This window comes from Pseudophryne corroboree, chromosome 6 (genome assembly GCF_028390025.1).
Source record: "Pseudophryne corroboree isolate aPseCor3 chromosome 6, aPseCor3.hap2, whole genome shotgun sequence".
Taxonomy (NCBI): Eukaryota; Metazoa; Chordata; class Amphibia; order Anura; family Myobatrachidae; genus Pseudophryne; species Pseudophryne corroboree.
In genome coordinates, this window is record NC_086449.1 from 834,382,720 (window position 1) to 834,399,312 (window position 16,593).

A 16,593-nucleotide genomic window follows, 5' to 3' on the forward strand; every position below is an offset into this window, starting at 1 on the left:
CCTCCGTCGGCTATTTTGGCGTATAAGTTCTGAGTCTACGGGCATTCTGTCGGCTCTGTGTGAAAATGCCATGGTTTGGTTATTCCATGTCACTTCCCAATTTCCCGGCTTTCGGGGATTGGAAATGTTGAAACATACTAAGGACCTATCCACATGATATTGGTGGAGCTTCAAACTAGGGGGCCTAGAAATATTACATTTCTTGTCCACCGGTCTCCCACCCCTTAATTCAAGTACCTCATCTATTGTTAAGGGATACGGTACTAGTCCTGACTTGCTCTGACCTTGAGGTACTTGTGAGCACACCCAGCATTCTGTTTGGTTTAAAACCTTACCCACTAATGAGTGATAATCACTCAATGGATGACGGTCCATGTTAATATTAAGGCTGGACTGACATCTCTGGATGCACCCGTCCTCAACTATGTTTTCACAGTTTCTACAAATACAATTTTCCTCAGCCAATAACCCTTCACAGTGCCTCCTAGTTTCTTGACTACCAGATCGTTTTCTGATACTCGCCTTTGCTCGGTGGATGTGTTGCTCTTGGAATTCTACAAATCCGTCCTTGCCATCAGAACCCATTCCAGATCCTTTCTCGACCTCTCTGGTACTCTCACCGAAACAGACTGCTCTGGTCAACAACAGTGTCAACAGGAAAACCCGGAATGCAGTCTCTTGGGGCAAGTCCATGTTGCTAAGGGGAGAGAAAAAGGAGCAAGGAAAGGGGGAACGGAGGGTAATGGGAGATGGAGAAAATAATAAAAAGGAAAAAGAAATTTTGTGCGACAACCGCCTCTGGTCTTGTAGTTCTCTGTGCTCAGGTGCCGTGACAACAGTCCTGCCTCTCAACCTTCCCGGAACAGGCACTCCAGTGATACGAGTTCCTCTACACTCTGCTCTTTGTCACGGTCTATCTCTGGGTCAGCGACCTTCTTACAGTGGGACGAGTGAACCCAAGTCTCTCTCTCGGCAACCTTTAATGCTGTTGTGCTGGTTAGTAAGACTTGGTACGGTCCTTCCCACCGGTCAATAAGGCAACCTGAGCGTACAAAATTTTGAATCATTACATAATCCCCAGGTTCAATGTCATGACAATTACTGTCTGGTAGGTCAGGAATCACCAGCTTTAGATTGCTGTTTTGATTCCTCAACTGCTTGTCATCTTAACCAAATATTTCACAGTCACTTCATTATTGCATTTCAAATCATCCTGGGGGTCAATCATTACATGGGGTTGTCGACCAAAAAGAATCTCAAAGGGTGATAGGTTGAGGGGGGACCTGGGAGTGGTTCTGATGCTGTACAATACAAGTGGCAAAGCTTCTGGCCACAACAATCCAGTTTCAGCCATCACTTTGCTCAACTTGTTCTTAATAGTGCTGTTTACTCTTTCCACTTTCGCACTCGCCTGTGGGCGGTACGGAGTATGCAGCTTACTATTAATTCCCATTAGTTTGCACATAACCTGAAAGACTTCACCTGTAAAATGAGTACCCCTATCACTTTCAATTATCCTAGGGATACCATATCTGCACACAAATTCCTGCACGATTTTCTTTGCAGTAAACATAGCAGTATTTATGGCAGCGGGGAATGCTTCTACCCAATTTGAAAACACGTCAATACAAACTTACACATACTTTAAATTTCTGCAGGGTGGCAACTGTATGAAATCAATTTGTATTACCTGAAAAGGGCCGTCTGTTGGCGGGATATGGGATGGTTCTGTTGGTATTGACTTTCCAATATTCTTCCTCAAGCAGGTAAGACATGTCATTGCTCTTTTACCCGCATGAGAAGAGAATCCTGGCGCACACCAGTAGGCTCTCACCAGCTTACACATACCCTCCTTGCCCAGATAAGTCAGACCATGTGCCGCCTCAGCTAAGCTTGGAAGATATGCTCTGGGGGCTACTGGCTTACCTTGTCCATCTGTCCAGAGTCCTGAGGACTCCTGGCCATACCCTTTTGACCTCCAGACTGTTACGATTCCTGTACTCCAGACTGGAGAAGATCTTATGGCAGAGATCTGAGTACAGGAATGATATACATGTTGTGGGAGCTGGAGAGCCTAGTAACCCCTGGCGCCCTAACTCCGTTGTCTCGCCCGTGTTATCAGAAATCCCCTGCGAGACTATGGTTGCTTGAGCCCATGGCAGCCGCGTTCGAAGGGCGGATTATGTCTGCCCAACCCCGATGCCCCCGCAGGTCTTAATGGGAGACAAGGGGAAGTCCGAGACAGGGAGATAACAAGGGGCCCTCTGACTAAGCAACCAAGCCAGGGGTTACAAGCTAACTTAACTAAATCAAAAGGTATGTGCGGACTAGCCGCCAGGGAAAAGGACAACCAAGGATCCACGGATCCGACACTCCTATCCGGCACCGCTGGACACCAGAGTGGATCTTGTGGAAGCGGAATCCTCCGCAAGGCTCCAGAACTCAAAATAAACACAATAATAAATAGTAGCGGACAAGCCGCAACACACGGCTGCGCCGCGACTCACGAACACCACCAGATGTTAAAGGTGCTCGGTCAGACTCCAGGAACAGATGGTAACTTCCGAGTACTGGATCACTGAGAACAGGAACAAACGAACAGACCGGGACTGGGAACTCTCTCTGCAGCAGAATCAGGCAAACAGGAAGCTATCACCGGCGTCTGTGAGGAGTCCTGGGAGTGCTTTTAACAGAGAGTCTTCCAATCAGCTGTTTGGAGGCTGATTGGATTAAATGCCATGCAGCTGACAAGCTGCATGGCCAGGGAAACAGATGAGTGATAATTACAACATGCCGTGCAGCTGCATGCTACACAGCCAGGAAACCAGTGATGATATAAACTTAGACCCAGCAACGGGGAACACGATCCGACAGTGGCGTCCCCGTTGCTAGGCGCCGGCCGCACTGACGAGCGGACCCTCGGCGCCTAACAGTACCCCCCCTTGAGGAGGGGTCAAGGAACCCCTAAATCCGGGTTTCTGAGGAAATTCTTGAAAAAATGCCCTTTTGAGCCTTGGGGCATGAAGGTCCTCATCTAGGACCCACGACCTTTCCTCAGGACCATAACCTTTCCAATGCACCAAAAAATAAAGCCGACCCCGGGACAGCTTGGAATCGAGAACCTTCTCAACCACGAACTCCTGCTGACCCTGTACATTAACTGGTGATCTCCCCTGAGGTTTTTTACGAGGAAATCTGCTAGATGAAACATATGGTTTGAGCAAAGAGCAATGGAAGGTATTTCCGATTCGTAACGTTTTTGGTAGCTGTAACCGGAAAGCAACTGGATTGACTTTTTTGATAATGAGAAATGGTCCAATAAATCTAGGACCCAATCTGGCTGAGGTTTGTCGAAGTTTGATATTGCGAGTCGACAGCCACACCCTGTCTCCTACTCTAAAAGTGCACGGCCGCCGGAACCTGTCCGAAAAATCTTTTTCCTTGAAAGCTGCTTTTCTGAGAGCTATGTGCACTTTTTTCCAAATAAGTTTAAGATGAGAGGTCAGGGCCAGAGAGGAGACAGAGGAATGTTGGAAAAATGAATTAGCTCTGAGGTGAAAACCAAAAACTGCAAAAAATGGAGACACATTGGTGGAGGAATGACAGGCATTATTATAAGCAAACTCTGCCAATGGAAGAAACTCAGACCAGTCATTTTGGAGTTTGGCCGAGTACAAACGCAAATATTGTTTTAAGGATTGGTTCACTCGCTCAGTCTGTCCATTTGATTGTGGATGATAACCGGAGGTTAATGATAATTTCATTTTTAACGAAGCACAAAAAGACTTCCAAAACTGTGCAATGAATTGTGGACCCCTGTCAGAAACAATATCAGTGGGTAACCCATGAAGTCTGAAAACATGACGGAGGAACAAGACTGCCAATCCCTGGGCAGATGGCAATCGGGGAAGACCAATAAAATGAGCCATCTTACTAAAACGGTCCACTACCACCCATATGACTGTGCATCCAGCTGACAGAGGGAGATCCACCACAAAATCCATGGAGATATGCGACCATGGTCTAAGAGGAACATTCAATGGCATAAGTTGACCAATAGGCAAAGAACGGGGAACTTTATGCTGTGCACAGACCTGACACGAAAAAACAAACTCTTTAATGTCTTTAGAAAGACCAGGCCACCACACTGAGCGGGATACCAATTCAAAAGTTTTAGCGACTCCCAGATGCCCTGCAACTTTGCTATCATGAAATTCCTCCAAAACAGTTGCTCTCAAAAACTCAGGAACAAAAAGACGACCAGCAGGAGTATTTCCCGGAGCTTGATGTTGAAGCAGCTTCAATTGAGAAAAAACATCCTGTGTGAGACCTGCCTGAATGACTGAAGGCGGAAGTATGAGAGTAACAGGACTGTTGTCTTGAGCGGGAAGAAAACTGCGTGAGAGGGCATCTGCCTTGGTATTCTTGGAACCAGGTCTGAAGGTGATAATGAATTTGAAACGAGTGAAAAATAAAGCCCAACGAGCCTGTCGGGCATTCAGTCGCTTAGCTGATTCAATGTATTGAAGATTTTTGTGATCTGTCAAAACAGAAATGGTATGGGTCGCTCCTTCAAGCCAATGTCTCCACTCCTCAAAAGCCCATTTAATAGCCAGCAACTCCCGATTACCAACATCGTAGTTGGATTCAGCAGATGAGAATTTCCTGGACATAAAGGCACAAGGATGTAACTCAAGGGAATCTGGATCCTTCTGAGAAAGGATAGCCCCTACACCAACCTCCGAGGCATCTACCTCAACGATGAAAGGCAATTCTGGGTTGGGATGTCTAAGGACAGGGGCTGAGACAAAGGCTTGTTTCAAGGCCTGAAAAGATACTTTAGCTTCACATGACCAATTGGTAGGATCTGCTCCCTTCTTAGTGAGTGCCACAATGGGAGCAACTATGTCAGAGAAAGAGTGAATAAACCTTCTGTAGTAGTTCGCAAACCCTAAAAAGCGCTGAATTGCTTTTAAGTTGGTGGGTTGCGCCCAACTCAGGATGGCTTGGAGCTTCTTAGGTTCCATTCGGAATCCCCGAGGGGAAATAATGTACCCTAAAAAGGATACCTCCGTGACGTGAAATTCACACTTCTCCGGTTTGGCATACAAGTGATTTTCACGTAATTTCTTAAGTACCTGACGCACCTGGGTAACATGTTGTTCTATAGAGTCAGAATAAATCAAAATGTCGTCTAAATAGACCACAACGAATCTTCCCAGAAACTCACGGAGCACATCATTAATGAGATCCTGAAAGACTGCCGGAGCGTTAGATAGGCCGAAAGGCATGACCAGATACTCATAGTGACCTGATTGAGTACTGAATGCCGTTTTCCACTCATCCCCCGATCTGATTCTAATGAGATTATATGCTCCTCTCAGGTCAATCTTGGAAAAAATAACAGCCGAACGTAGCTGATCAAAGAGGACAGAGATCAGAGGCAGAGGGTAAGTATTCTTTACTGAGATTTTATTCAGGGCTCGAAAGTCAATGCAGGGTCTGAGGGAACCATCCTTCTTCTCTACGAAGAAAAAACCTGCACTTAAAGGGGATTTAGATGGCCTGATAAACCCTTTCTCAAGACTTTCTTTCACATACTCATTCATGGCCACAGTTTCAGGACCAGACAATGCATATAACCTTCCTTTAGGCAACGTGGCACCAGGAATTAACTCAATGGTACAATCATAAGGCCTATGGGGAGGCAAAATATCCGCATTGCCCTTGGAAAACACATCCAAAAAATCTTGGTACTCTCCAGGAATATGTGCGGACCTGGCAGCAGCTACTCGGATAGGAAGTGTAATACATTCTTTATCACAGATGGTACTCCATTGTAGAATCTCCCCAGACTGCCAATCTATGATGGGATTATGAAAGGCCAGCCAAGGGTGACCCAGAACCACAGGAACTGCTGGACAATGGGTAAGAAAAAACTAAATCTTTTCAGAATGTAGAGCTCCCACCGAGAGCAAAACAGGAGGTGTACATAGAGAAATAACCCCATTGGATAAGGGACTCCCATCTAAACCATGCATGGTGATACACCTACTTAAGGTTAACTGAGGAATACCTAAGGCCTTGGCCCATGTTAAGTCCATAAAGTTTCCTGCAGCTCCACTGTCCACAAAAGCAGAGACCGAGGAACAGAGGCTGTCATAAGAAACTTTAGCAGGAACCAATAGTGAATTATTTGAGGAGATGAGCTGTAGACCAAAGTGAACCCCCTCACTATTCACTTGGTCAGGAAGTTTCCCGACTTGTTTGGGCAACTACGGGCAAAATGTCCCTTACCTCCGCAGTACAAACACAGACCAGAATTTTGCCTCCTGGTTCTTTCTTCCGGAGACAATTTGGAGAGACCAATCTGCATAGGCTCCTCCATGTCTATCGGAACGGAAGAAACACAGGGAAAAGAAACTACAGATGCCCCTTTCTCAGTCCTCCGCTCTCTGAGCCGACGATCTATTTTAATAGAGAGCTTCATGAGTTTATCAAGGTTCTCAGGAGCGGGATACTGAAGGAGGCTGTCTTTTATAGATTCAGATAAGCCGAGGCGAAACTGACTGCGCAGGGCAGGATCATTCCAGCCACAGTCGTTCGACCAACGGCGAAACTCCGTACAATAATTCTCTGCAGGATTCCTACCCTGTCTTAGAGCACGCAACTGACTTTCTGCGGATGCCTCTCTATCAGGGTCGTCATACAATAGCCCTAAAGATTTCAAAAAAGCGTCTACAGACGATAAGGCCGGATCGTCTGTCTTTAAACCAAAAGCCCAGGTCTGAGGATCCCCCTGAAGCAGAGAAATTATAATTCCAACCCGCTGAGCCTCCGTACCTGAGGAAACTGGTCTTAAACGAAAATACAGTTTACAAGACTCTTTAAAATTAAAAAACTGTTTTCTATCCCCAGAAAAACGGTCAGGCAGATGCATTTTTGGTTCAGGGATGACCCTCGGGGAAGTCCGTAACAGATCTTCCTGTGAGCTCACCCGGAGGGACAGATCCTGAACCATCTGGGTAAGTTCCTGAATCTGACTAACCAAAAACTGGCCAGGATTTGGCCCAACACCGGTGGGATTCATGAGGCCGACAAAATTCTCCCTACTGGATAAGTGAAAAAATTAACTCCTGTTGAAATTTTTTCTTTTGTCTGGCCGGTGATAATGTTACGATTCCTGTACTCCAGACTGGAGAAGATCTTATGGCAGAGATCTGAGTACAGGAATGATATACAGGTTGTGGGAGCTGGAGAGCCTAGTAACCCCTGGCGCCCTAACTCCGTTGTCTCGCCCGTGTTATCAGAAATCCCCTGCGAGACTATGGTTGCTTGAGCCCATGGCAGCCGCGTTCGAAGGGCGGATTATGTCTGCCCAACCCCGATGCCCCCGCAGGTCTTAATGGGAGACAAGGGGAAGTCCGAGACAGGGAGATAACAAGGGGCCCTCTGACTAAGCAACCAAGCCAGGGGTTACAAGCTAACTTAACTAAATCAAAAGGTATGTGCGGACTAGCCGCCGGGGAAAAGGACAACCAAGGATCCACGGATCCGACACTCCTATCCGGCACCGCTGGACACCAGAGTGGATCTTGTGGAAGCGGAATCCTCCGCAAGGCTCCAGAACTCAAAATAAACACAATAATAAATAGTAGCGGACAAGCCGCAACACACGGCTGCGCCGCGACTCACGAACACCACCAGATGTTAAAGGTGCTCGGTCAGACTCCAGGAACAGATGGTAACTTCCGAGTACTGGATCACTGAGAACAGGAACAAACGAACAGACCGGGACTGGGAACTCTCTCTGCAGCAGAATCAGGCAAACAGGAAGCTATCACCGGCGTCTGTGAGGAGTCCTGGGAGTGCTTTTAACAGAGAGTCTTCCAATCAGCTGTTTGGAGGCTGATTGGATTAAATGCCATGCAGCTGACAAGCTGCATGGCCAGGGAAACAGATGAGTGATAATTACAACATGCCGTGCAGCTGCATGCTACACAGCCAGGAAACCAGTGATGATATAAACTTAGACCCAGCAACGGGGAACACGATCCGACAGTGGCGTCCCCGTTGCTAGGCGCCGGCCGCACTGACGAGCGGACCCTCGGCGCCTAACACAGACTGCCTTTTCCTGTGGAGAACACAAATTTTGCATTTCACTTAATTTTTGTGTGTTGACGGTATTGAATACCATCAGTTGTGTGATGTCTGTCTGTATGAGGGTGCTGGCTGCTGATTTAGCAGCTTCGTCTGCCCGGCTGTTACCAAGTGACACTGGGTCTTGGCTGTACGTGTGGGCTTTACACTTGATAACAGCCACTCTGTCAGGTTCCTGTATAGCTGTTAGAAGTCTTTTGATGTGGGTCGCATGCGCCACGGGTGTGCCAGCTGCCGTCATGAAATTTCTGAGGCGCCATAGGGCCCCGAAATCATGCACTACTCCAAAGGCATACCTAGAATCTGTGTAAATGTTGGCTGACTTACCCTTAGCCAATTCACACGCCCTGGTTAGGGCGACCAGCTCAGCAACTTGTGCTGAGTGCGGTGGGCCCAGGGGTTCAGCTTCTATGATACTTTTGTCATCTACGACTGCATATCCAGTACACAAGTCTCCCGAGTCCGTCTGTCTGTGGCAACTACCGTCATTGTAAAAAATAAAATCTACGCTTTCCAGTGGGTTGTCACTAATGTCGGGTCTTGCAGTGAAAGTTTGGTTCAGATATTCCATACAATCATGTGTGTCAGTGTCTATACTAAATCCTCCTTCACCATCACTCTCATCCTCCACCCTTTGTGCCTGTCCAGGCACACCTGGGAGATACGTTGCAGGATTTAGTGCGCTGCATCTCCTTATGGTGATGTTTACAGGGGCCATTAGTGCTAATTCCCACCTTGTAAACCGTGCTGATGAGACATGTCTGGTTTGGGCAGAATCCAGCAAGGCTGATACTGCATGAGGTGTATGGATGGTCAGGTTGTGTCCCAACACTACATCTTCACTTTTACTCACTAGCAAAGCTATCGCTGCAACACTTCGCAAGCATGTGGGGAGAGACCGTGCTACGGTGTCTAGCTGTGCGCTGTAGTAAGCTACCGGCCTGCTGGCATCACCATGTCTCTGTGTTAAAACACCTGCCGCACACCCAGCACTCTCTGTGCCGTACAATTCAAAGGGTTTCCCATAATCTGGCATACCTAATGCAGGTGCCTGTGATAGGCACTGTTTGAGTCTCTCAAATGCCAGTTCGGACTCATCTGTGTGCGAAATCCGATCTGGTTTGTTTGAAGAGACCATCTCTTGCAAAGGTAAGGCTAGCATGGAAAACCCTGGGATCCAGTTTTGGCAGTACCCACACATTCCTAGGAAAGTGCGGATCTGTTGCTGGGTTTGTGGCAGAGTCATGTCGCGAATCGCCTGTATTCTATCAGCGGTGAGGTGTCTCAGTCCTTGTGTCAAGCAATGTCCCAAATATTTTACCTTGGTCTGGCACAACTGCAACTTATCCTTTGAAACCTTGTGTTCCGTATTAGAAAGGTGAAACAGAAGCTGTCTCGTGTCTTTCAAGGACGATTCGAGTGAATCAGAACACAGCAGTAAGTCATCTACATACTGTATTAATACTGATCCGCTCTCAGGTTGAAAGGATTGTAAACAGTCATGCAAAGCCTGGGAGAAAATACTTGGGCTGTCAATGAAACCTTGGGGTAAGCGAGTCCAGGTGTACTGTACTCCTCTGTATGTAAATGCAAACAAGTATTGGCTGTCAGGGTGCAGAGGGACCGAAAAGAAAGCAGAACAGAGGTCAATGACAGTGAAAAACTTCGCAGTAGGGGGAATTTGCATGAGGATGACAGCTGGATTTGGCACTACGGGGAATTGGCTCTCAACTATCTTGTTTATCCCCCTTAGATCCTGCACTAGCCTGTAACCCCTCCCCCCACTCTTTTTCACAGGGAAGATGTTACTATTGGCAGTGCTGGACGTCCTAACTAGGATGCCCTGTTGTAGCAAGCGCTCTATGACTGGGTACACTCCTAATTCCACCTCTGGCTTCAGAGGATACTGTGGGAGGTTTGGAGCTATCCTACCATCTTTTACTTGCACTACTACAGGAGCTACATTTGCCATCAATCCAGTGTCTTGTCCATCTTTGGTCCAGAGGGATTCCGGTATCTGGGAGATCATTTCCTCTACCTTGGATGGACACCTGTCTATAACAGCAGAGTGTGACATTAACCTTTGTGGAGTGTCTAACATATCCTGCACTTACTGTACGTGATTCTCGGGTATATCTAAAAAGACACCCTCAGGAGTACAATATATGACACACCTCATCTTACACAATAAATCACTCCCGAGTAGATTAGTCGGAGCCGATGCAGCTAGCAAAAAGGAGTGCTTGGTCTGCAAAGGCCCTATCGTAATCTCTGCTGGTCTACTTAAAGGGTAGTGTTGCACTACTCCTGTTACCCCCATTGCTGAAATTGTTTTACCCATTGTTTTCATACCTACCGTTGAATTTAACACTGACCTGGCCGCCCCTGTATCTACAAGGAAAGGTAGTGATCTACCAGCTACGTCAACTGTAACCTCAGGTTCATTTCCAAGGCTAGCAATCAACTTCACTGGCTGCAAACTACAGGTGCGGCCTGACCCCCTATTGTATGTTGTGACCCTCCCGCAGCGCGCTGGCAGCTACAATATGTGAGGGGGGTAGCTGAGAATTTCCAGAGGTCTGCCAGTCCTTCCTAGGTGGGTACCTCCTTGTTTCCCCTGCATGTGGCTCGTAATTCCTCCTATGCGGTCCCTGATCCCAATTACGTGTGTTATGCTGTGAGTCATTTTCTGGTCTAGGGGGTCGATATACCTTATGTGGGTCTTTAAAATTACAGTTCCGTGCGTAATGTCCTTCCCTCTGACATTTAAAACATTTTACCACATATGACTTACCATCAGGGGTCTGGGGTTTAGGCTGATGTGGCTTCGTTGTCAGGGCTTTTATACTTACTGTCATCAGCTTATCCCCCTGTGACTCCCTGTGCCTAATGATGTTCCGATCATGCTCAATAGCGGACTCTCTTAATGCAGCCACCGAGATACCTCTCCAATCTGGTTGAGTGGTTTGTACCCTTGTTTTCAACGTTTCTTTTAAACCGTATATTAATACGGACACAGCTACCTCTCTATGATGTACATTTTCCTTAATATCCTCGACCCCAGTGTATCTAGCCATTTCCTGCAGTGCTCGATGGAAATATTCAGAAGCCGTTTCACCTTCTTTTTGTCTAATGGAGAAGATTTTATTCCACTTGACAACAGTTGGGAAATATACTCCTAACTGCAGATTGATCTGTTTTACATTCTCCTGATTGTATTCATCAGTGAGAGGTACCTCTGCGTCTAATTTACAGTCAGCAATGAATTTCACAGGGTCAACATTGGAGGGCAAACATTCCCGTAGCACTGTCCGCCAATCTTTGTTTGTGGGTTTGGTGGCATTACCTAGTTCTCTAATAAACCTCTGGCATGCGGCTAGATCTTTTCTGGGATCGGGAAATTCAGACATAATTGTCCTCAATTCTGTCCGGGACCAGTGACAATGCATAGCAATGTTCCTGACGGGAGTGATTCCCTGAGTGTCAGTCTTCCCATTGGGGACTGCGATTACCCTGACAGGATTTAGTGCAATTACATCATTCTGGGTTGCTTCTACAATGTGAGGTGCAATTGTCTCTGCATAATGTACTGTACCGTACTTACCTGTGGACACGACCTCACCTGTCCCTCCGCTAGGGGCCTTTGCTACTGCTCTTACTGGTTGGGCCGTGCCCACTTGCGTGTCTTGTATGGTGGCTGCTAGAGAGAGTGCCGATATCGTGCTGGGCTCATCTTATTGCTCGCAATCCTGAGGGAAGTTTAAGATGGGATACAACTTGCACGGGTTAGCATTCATACATTTATCAAGTTCACTCTTATCATATATTAGTATGCCATTGTCTGTAGCCATTTTCTCTCCTGTAATGTACGGTGGTGGTGGTGCAGTTGCTTTCAGTTTCCTGCTGGGGTTGGAACCAGCTGTTTGAGCTAATCCCCTTTGCATATCACCCTCCTGTTGCCATAAATGTAAACAATCTGTATGTCTAATCCTTTGTTTTCTGGATTTTATTAGACATATCCTTCTCCTTAAATTTTGCAACACCTCTGGACTAAAACTGCCTACCTTAGGGAATGGTTCCCTATCTTCCGCAGTCATACGTTCCCATTCATTGCATAAGACCTCTGCGTGTGATCCATATTTCTCACACATTATGTACCTCGCCGACCCTTTGGGCCGCGGAATATCAACCTGAACCCTGGTTGATCGTCCCTTACTTGAGCAACTGGCCCCATCCTTTGCAGGTATTGCCTTCTCAGCTATTTCCTACAAAAACCAAAATACTCAGTGGTAAGGCAACGGTGAAAGTTCTCAGAGCGCTCTCACCCACTCACGCCTACGTTGGCCAATACACCTAAGCACTGTCTTCAGCACCGGTCGTACCCAACCTAGGGCCCTATGTAACCTCTATTTACTGAGAGTGTGTGGGAGTGACTTACCCTTCCCAGTAAATATTGGTCGTTGGAGATTTCCTGAGTGACCAGCGAAACTCCCTTAAAATAAAAAACTGTTACACAAATCACGTTGCATGTGCTACAATTAGCGTCTATGATCCCGCGATTTTACGCAAATGGCGTAAAGGGTATCACGTAGAACTAAATATTGCACACACTAACGCGCGGTACAATCGCACGGCGTATAAGTAACTGTTACTTATCCGCTGTACGACCAATGGAATCGTTTTTCAGGCTGCGAAGCCTCAGCCGGAGCTTTTCAGAACAGGCCTATATGGGTACTACGCCAACCCCCGCGGCTGCGCTCTCTATACAACTCACCGCTGACCTTTTAGGCCACGGTATTCAGAGCTTCGCGTGACTTAGTCAGCGGTTTTCTGACTTCGCTGACCTCTTGGTCTGCTGTTATACTAATTGCTCCTTTGTACTCGAATCAATGTTAACGTGAGAAAGCCACTCCCACGCCACCAAGTGTCCACTCACCTGATGTGGTCTCCTACGGGATCCCTAATTCCCTGGGTCCACAAAACCTTTATTGTTTGCACACTCACGCTCGTTCACTCATATACACTTTGGTTTTTCTGTACAGAAAATTAACTTTCATTCAGATAAAACAGAGTAATTCCAGAGGTGATACAGTAAGGGAAGGTTCTTTTAAACTAAATATTGGAAACTGAACAAATTTGTGCTATTATCGCGTGGCTACCGTATCGCCTAAACTGAAACAATGCTATTGTGTGATTTGTATTTAGTGGGCGTACCTGTACGCACGTTGCGTAAACACGCCACGTGTGTAGGCCTTTACGTTGCGTATGTAGTCCCGAACGTTGTCCGAGACACGTGTACAAAGGCCTTACGTCCGCAGTACTACAAATCCCACACTTCTATAAATGTAAGCGATATTTAACTATAATCGCTCACTTAACACTACACACAGTTCCCACTGTATCAACCTTTACAACTAGGCCAGGCTGTGTGTGCGTCTTATACTTACTCCCTTAAATATTAACTCTATATGTTAACTAAATAGCAACAAATTTTCCAGTACAGGTCAAAATAAATCTAGTAATCAGTAATTATGGCAATAGTGTGAGCTGATATGCAAAGTACAAAATACAGGTGTGTGCGTGTGATGTGTGCGCATTTGGAGCCAAACAGAAATTTCACAGATGTAAAAATAAATAAACAGCTTTTGCGTTCTTACCTTACGGATCCCTCCAGCATCCCTTCAAACCATGCAGGGCAGACGCTTATCTACTCAGCACTTATTGTATCCCCCGACCAAGAGAAAGTTTACAGGGGATACCCTTCCGCCCTTTGCTGATAGATAAAGTCTGCGAAAACTCTGCTAGGCTGCGGGTATGAGGAGGAACCGGACGAGCTCCCAATTGATAATGTCGGTATTATCTTAGACCGCAAAGCTATACCTCTAAATACACTTTTACCGTTGAGCCGCTATGGCCGCTAGACTAAATGCACGTGCTACGCACTTTGTACGCTATTTGCGTACAGAGTCCTGCACGTGGTACGTACTTGGCGTACACACGCCGCGCTGAGTGTACGGAGTACGCTCAGCGTGCGCACACACAATGGATAACCTTTAAACCTTGTTAATGATACAATGTAATGATATGCTTTACACTTTAAACCCTTAACAGTAAAGTACTGCAATGATGTTATACCTTTAAACCTTAAGTAGCGCTGGCGGTACAAAGTACCCGCAGTGCGTACACCTTATCAATGCTTATACACCTTAAACAGATAAATCTACTTTAAAGCCCATGCAGGAAAGTGAAAACACAACACTGATTTGTAGTTGCAACCACAGGGTTCTAAGGCCTCAGTGGATTAATTCCAAAAGGTAACACAATACAAATCATACACTACAGGCTAACAAGTAAATCTAAACAGAATAATGGCTACAGAGAATGTACATACGTGAGAATGTTCGCAAGCGCAACCCGGCCGATCCTCCGCTGGTCATACAGATAGCGTTCAGAGTCTTCTGACCGGCCAGGCAACAATGGTCCTTTTATACACAACATGCATACACAATACAATGGTCATTGTAATCTCATTGTCCATTGGACACAGGGATGTGTCTCTACATTACAGAAAAGGTCATAGGTGGATTTGAATAGGTGGGCAATGTCTTTCCCCAACTGCTCTTGTGGGTGGTATCCTCTGGATTCCCGCCGCATACGTAATTTACAGTAAATACAGTTAATGTTCATATTCTACTTTTGTACATAACTATACGCAGGAACAAGCGATCTTTCTCTAACTAACACCGGAATGTTACCCTCAAAATACCCTACAGCTGGATACTAGACATCACCTTCCAACCTTTGTCTGACCCTTCCTATCATGCAAAGGCGAATTTCTCTGTCCAGGAACTGTTTAAACTAGTAATACTCGCTGACATGGTCTAGGGGAACTATATCTAAAATGTACACTATTTGGGTTAAATATGTAATGTTCTAATAACCCTCTATGCGCTCACAAACTCTACCGTAAATGCGCATACCACGCTCTAAGGCGCATGGCCGTGAAAGCTCTGTTACGCAAATTGCGGATATGCGCTTGCACGGCAGAGCGAGTGCACGCGCAGCGGGCATGTGCATGGGGTTAGTACGTTAGGCATGCATTACAATATTTTTTTACTTTGACACCGTAATGCTATATATTATATACTGGTGGTCAGCAAACTGTGCAAAACTGAAATGCACCACAGGTATGGATGGATAGTATACTTGACGACACAGAGGTAGGTACAGCAGTGGCCTACTGTACCGTAATGCTATATATTATATACTGGTGGTCAGCAAACTGTGCAAAACTGAAATGCACCACAGATATGGATGGATAGTATACTTGACGACACAGAGGTAGGTACAGCAGTGGCCTACTGTACCGTAATGCTATATATTATATACTGGTGGTCAGCAAAATTATGCACTGTACTCCTACTATATACTGTCTACAATGCAGCACAAATATGGAGTGTTTTTCAGGCAGACAACGTATACTGGTGGTCACTGGTCAGCAAAACTCTGCACTGTACTCCTCCTATATAAAATTATACTGGTGCATACCTCCCAACTTTTGCCTTCTTGAAAGAAGGACACCCGAAAAAGGGGCGTGGCATACGAAAGGGGGCGTGGCATACGGAAAAGGGGCGTGGCTTCGCGGGGGACCCGCGATCGCGAGCCACGCCCCCGTTTTCGTCACTGAAGGGGCATGCCCAGCGCTCTGTGAGCTGCTGGCATGCCCCGTCTCCCTCTGTCTCCAATGAATAGATGCTGTGCACATGCGCACAGCGTCTATTCACCGCTGCTCTGCTAAGCAGGGCAGCGAGAGACAGAGCCTCCCAACTGCCCCCCCACCGCGGGACACTGCGGCCCGCAGGTGGGACAGCGGGACAGTCCCCAAAAAACGGGACTGTCCCGCGAAAATCGGGACAGTTGGGAGGTATGCTGGTGGTCCCCAGTCCCCACAATAAAAGCAGCACACTGAGCACAGATATGGAGTGTTTTTCAGGCAGACAACGTATACTGGTGGTCACTGTCAGCAAAACTCTGCACTGTACTCCTGCTATATAATACAGCTGCTCCCCAGTCCCCACAATTAAGCAGTGTGAGCACAGATATATGCAGCACACTGAGCACAGATATGGAGCGTTTTTCAGGCAGACAACGTATACTGGTGGTCACTGTCAGCAAAACTCTGCACTGTACTCCTCCTATATAATACTGCTGGTACCCAGTCCCCACAATAAAGCAGTGTGAGCACAGATATATGCAGCACACTGAGCACAGATATGGAGTGTTTTTCAGGCAGACAACGTATACTGGTGGTCACTGTCAGCAAAACTCTGCACTGTACTCCTCCTATATAATACAGCTGCTCCCCAGTCCCCACAATAAAGCAGTGTGAGCACAGATATATGCAGCACACTGAGCACAGATATGGAGTGTTTT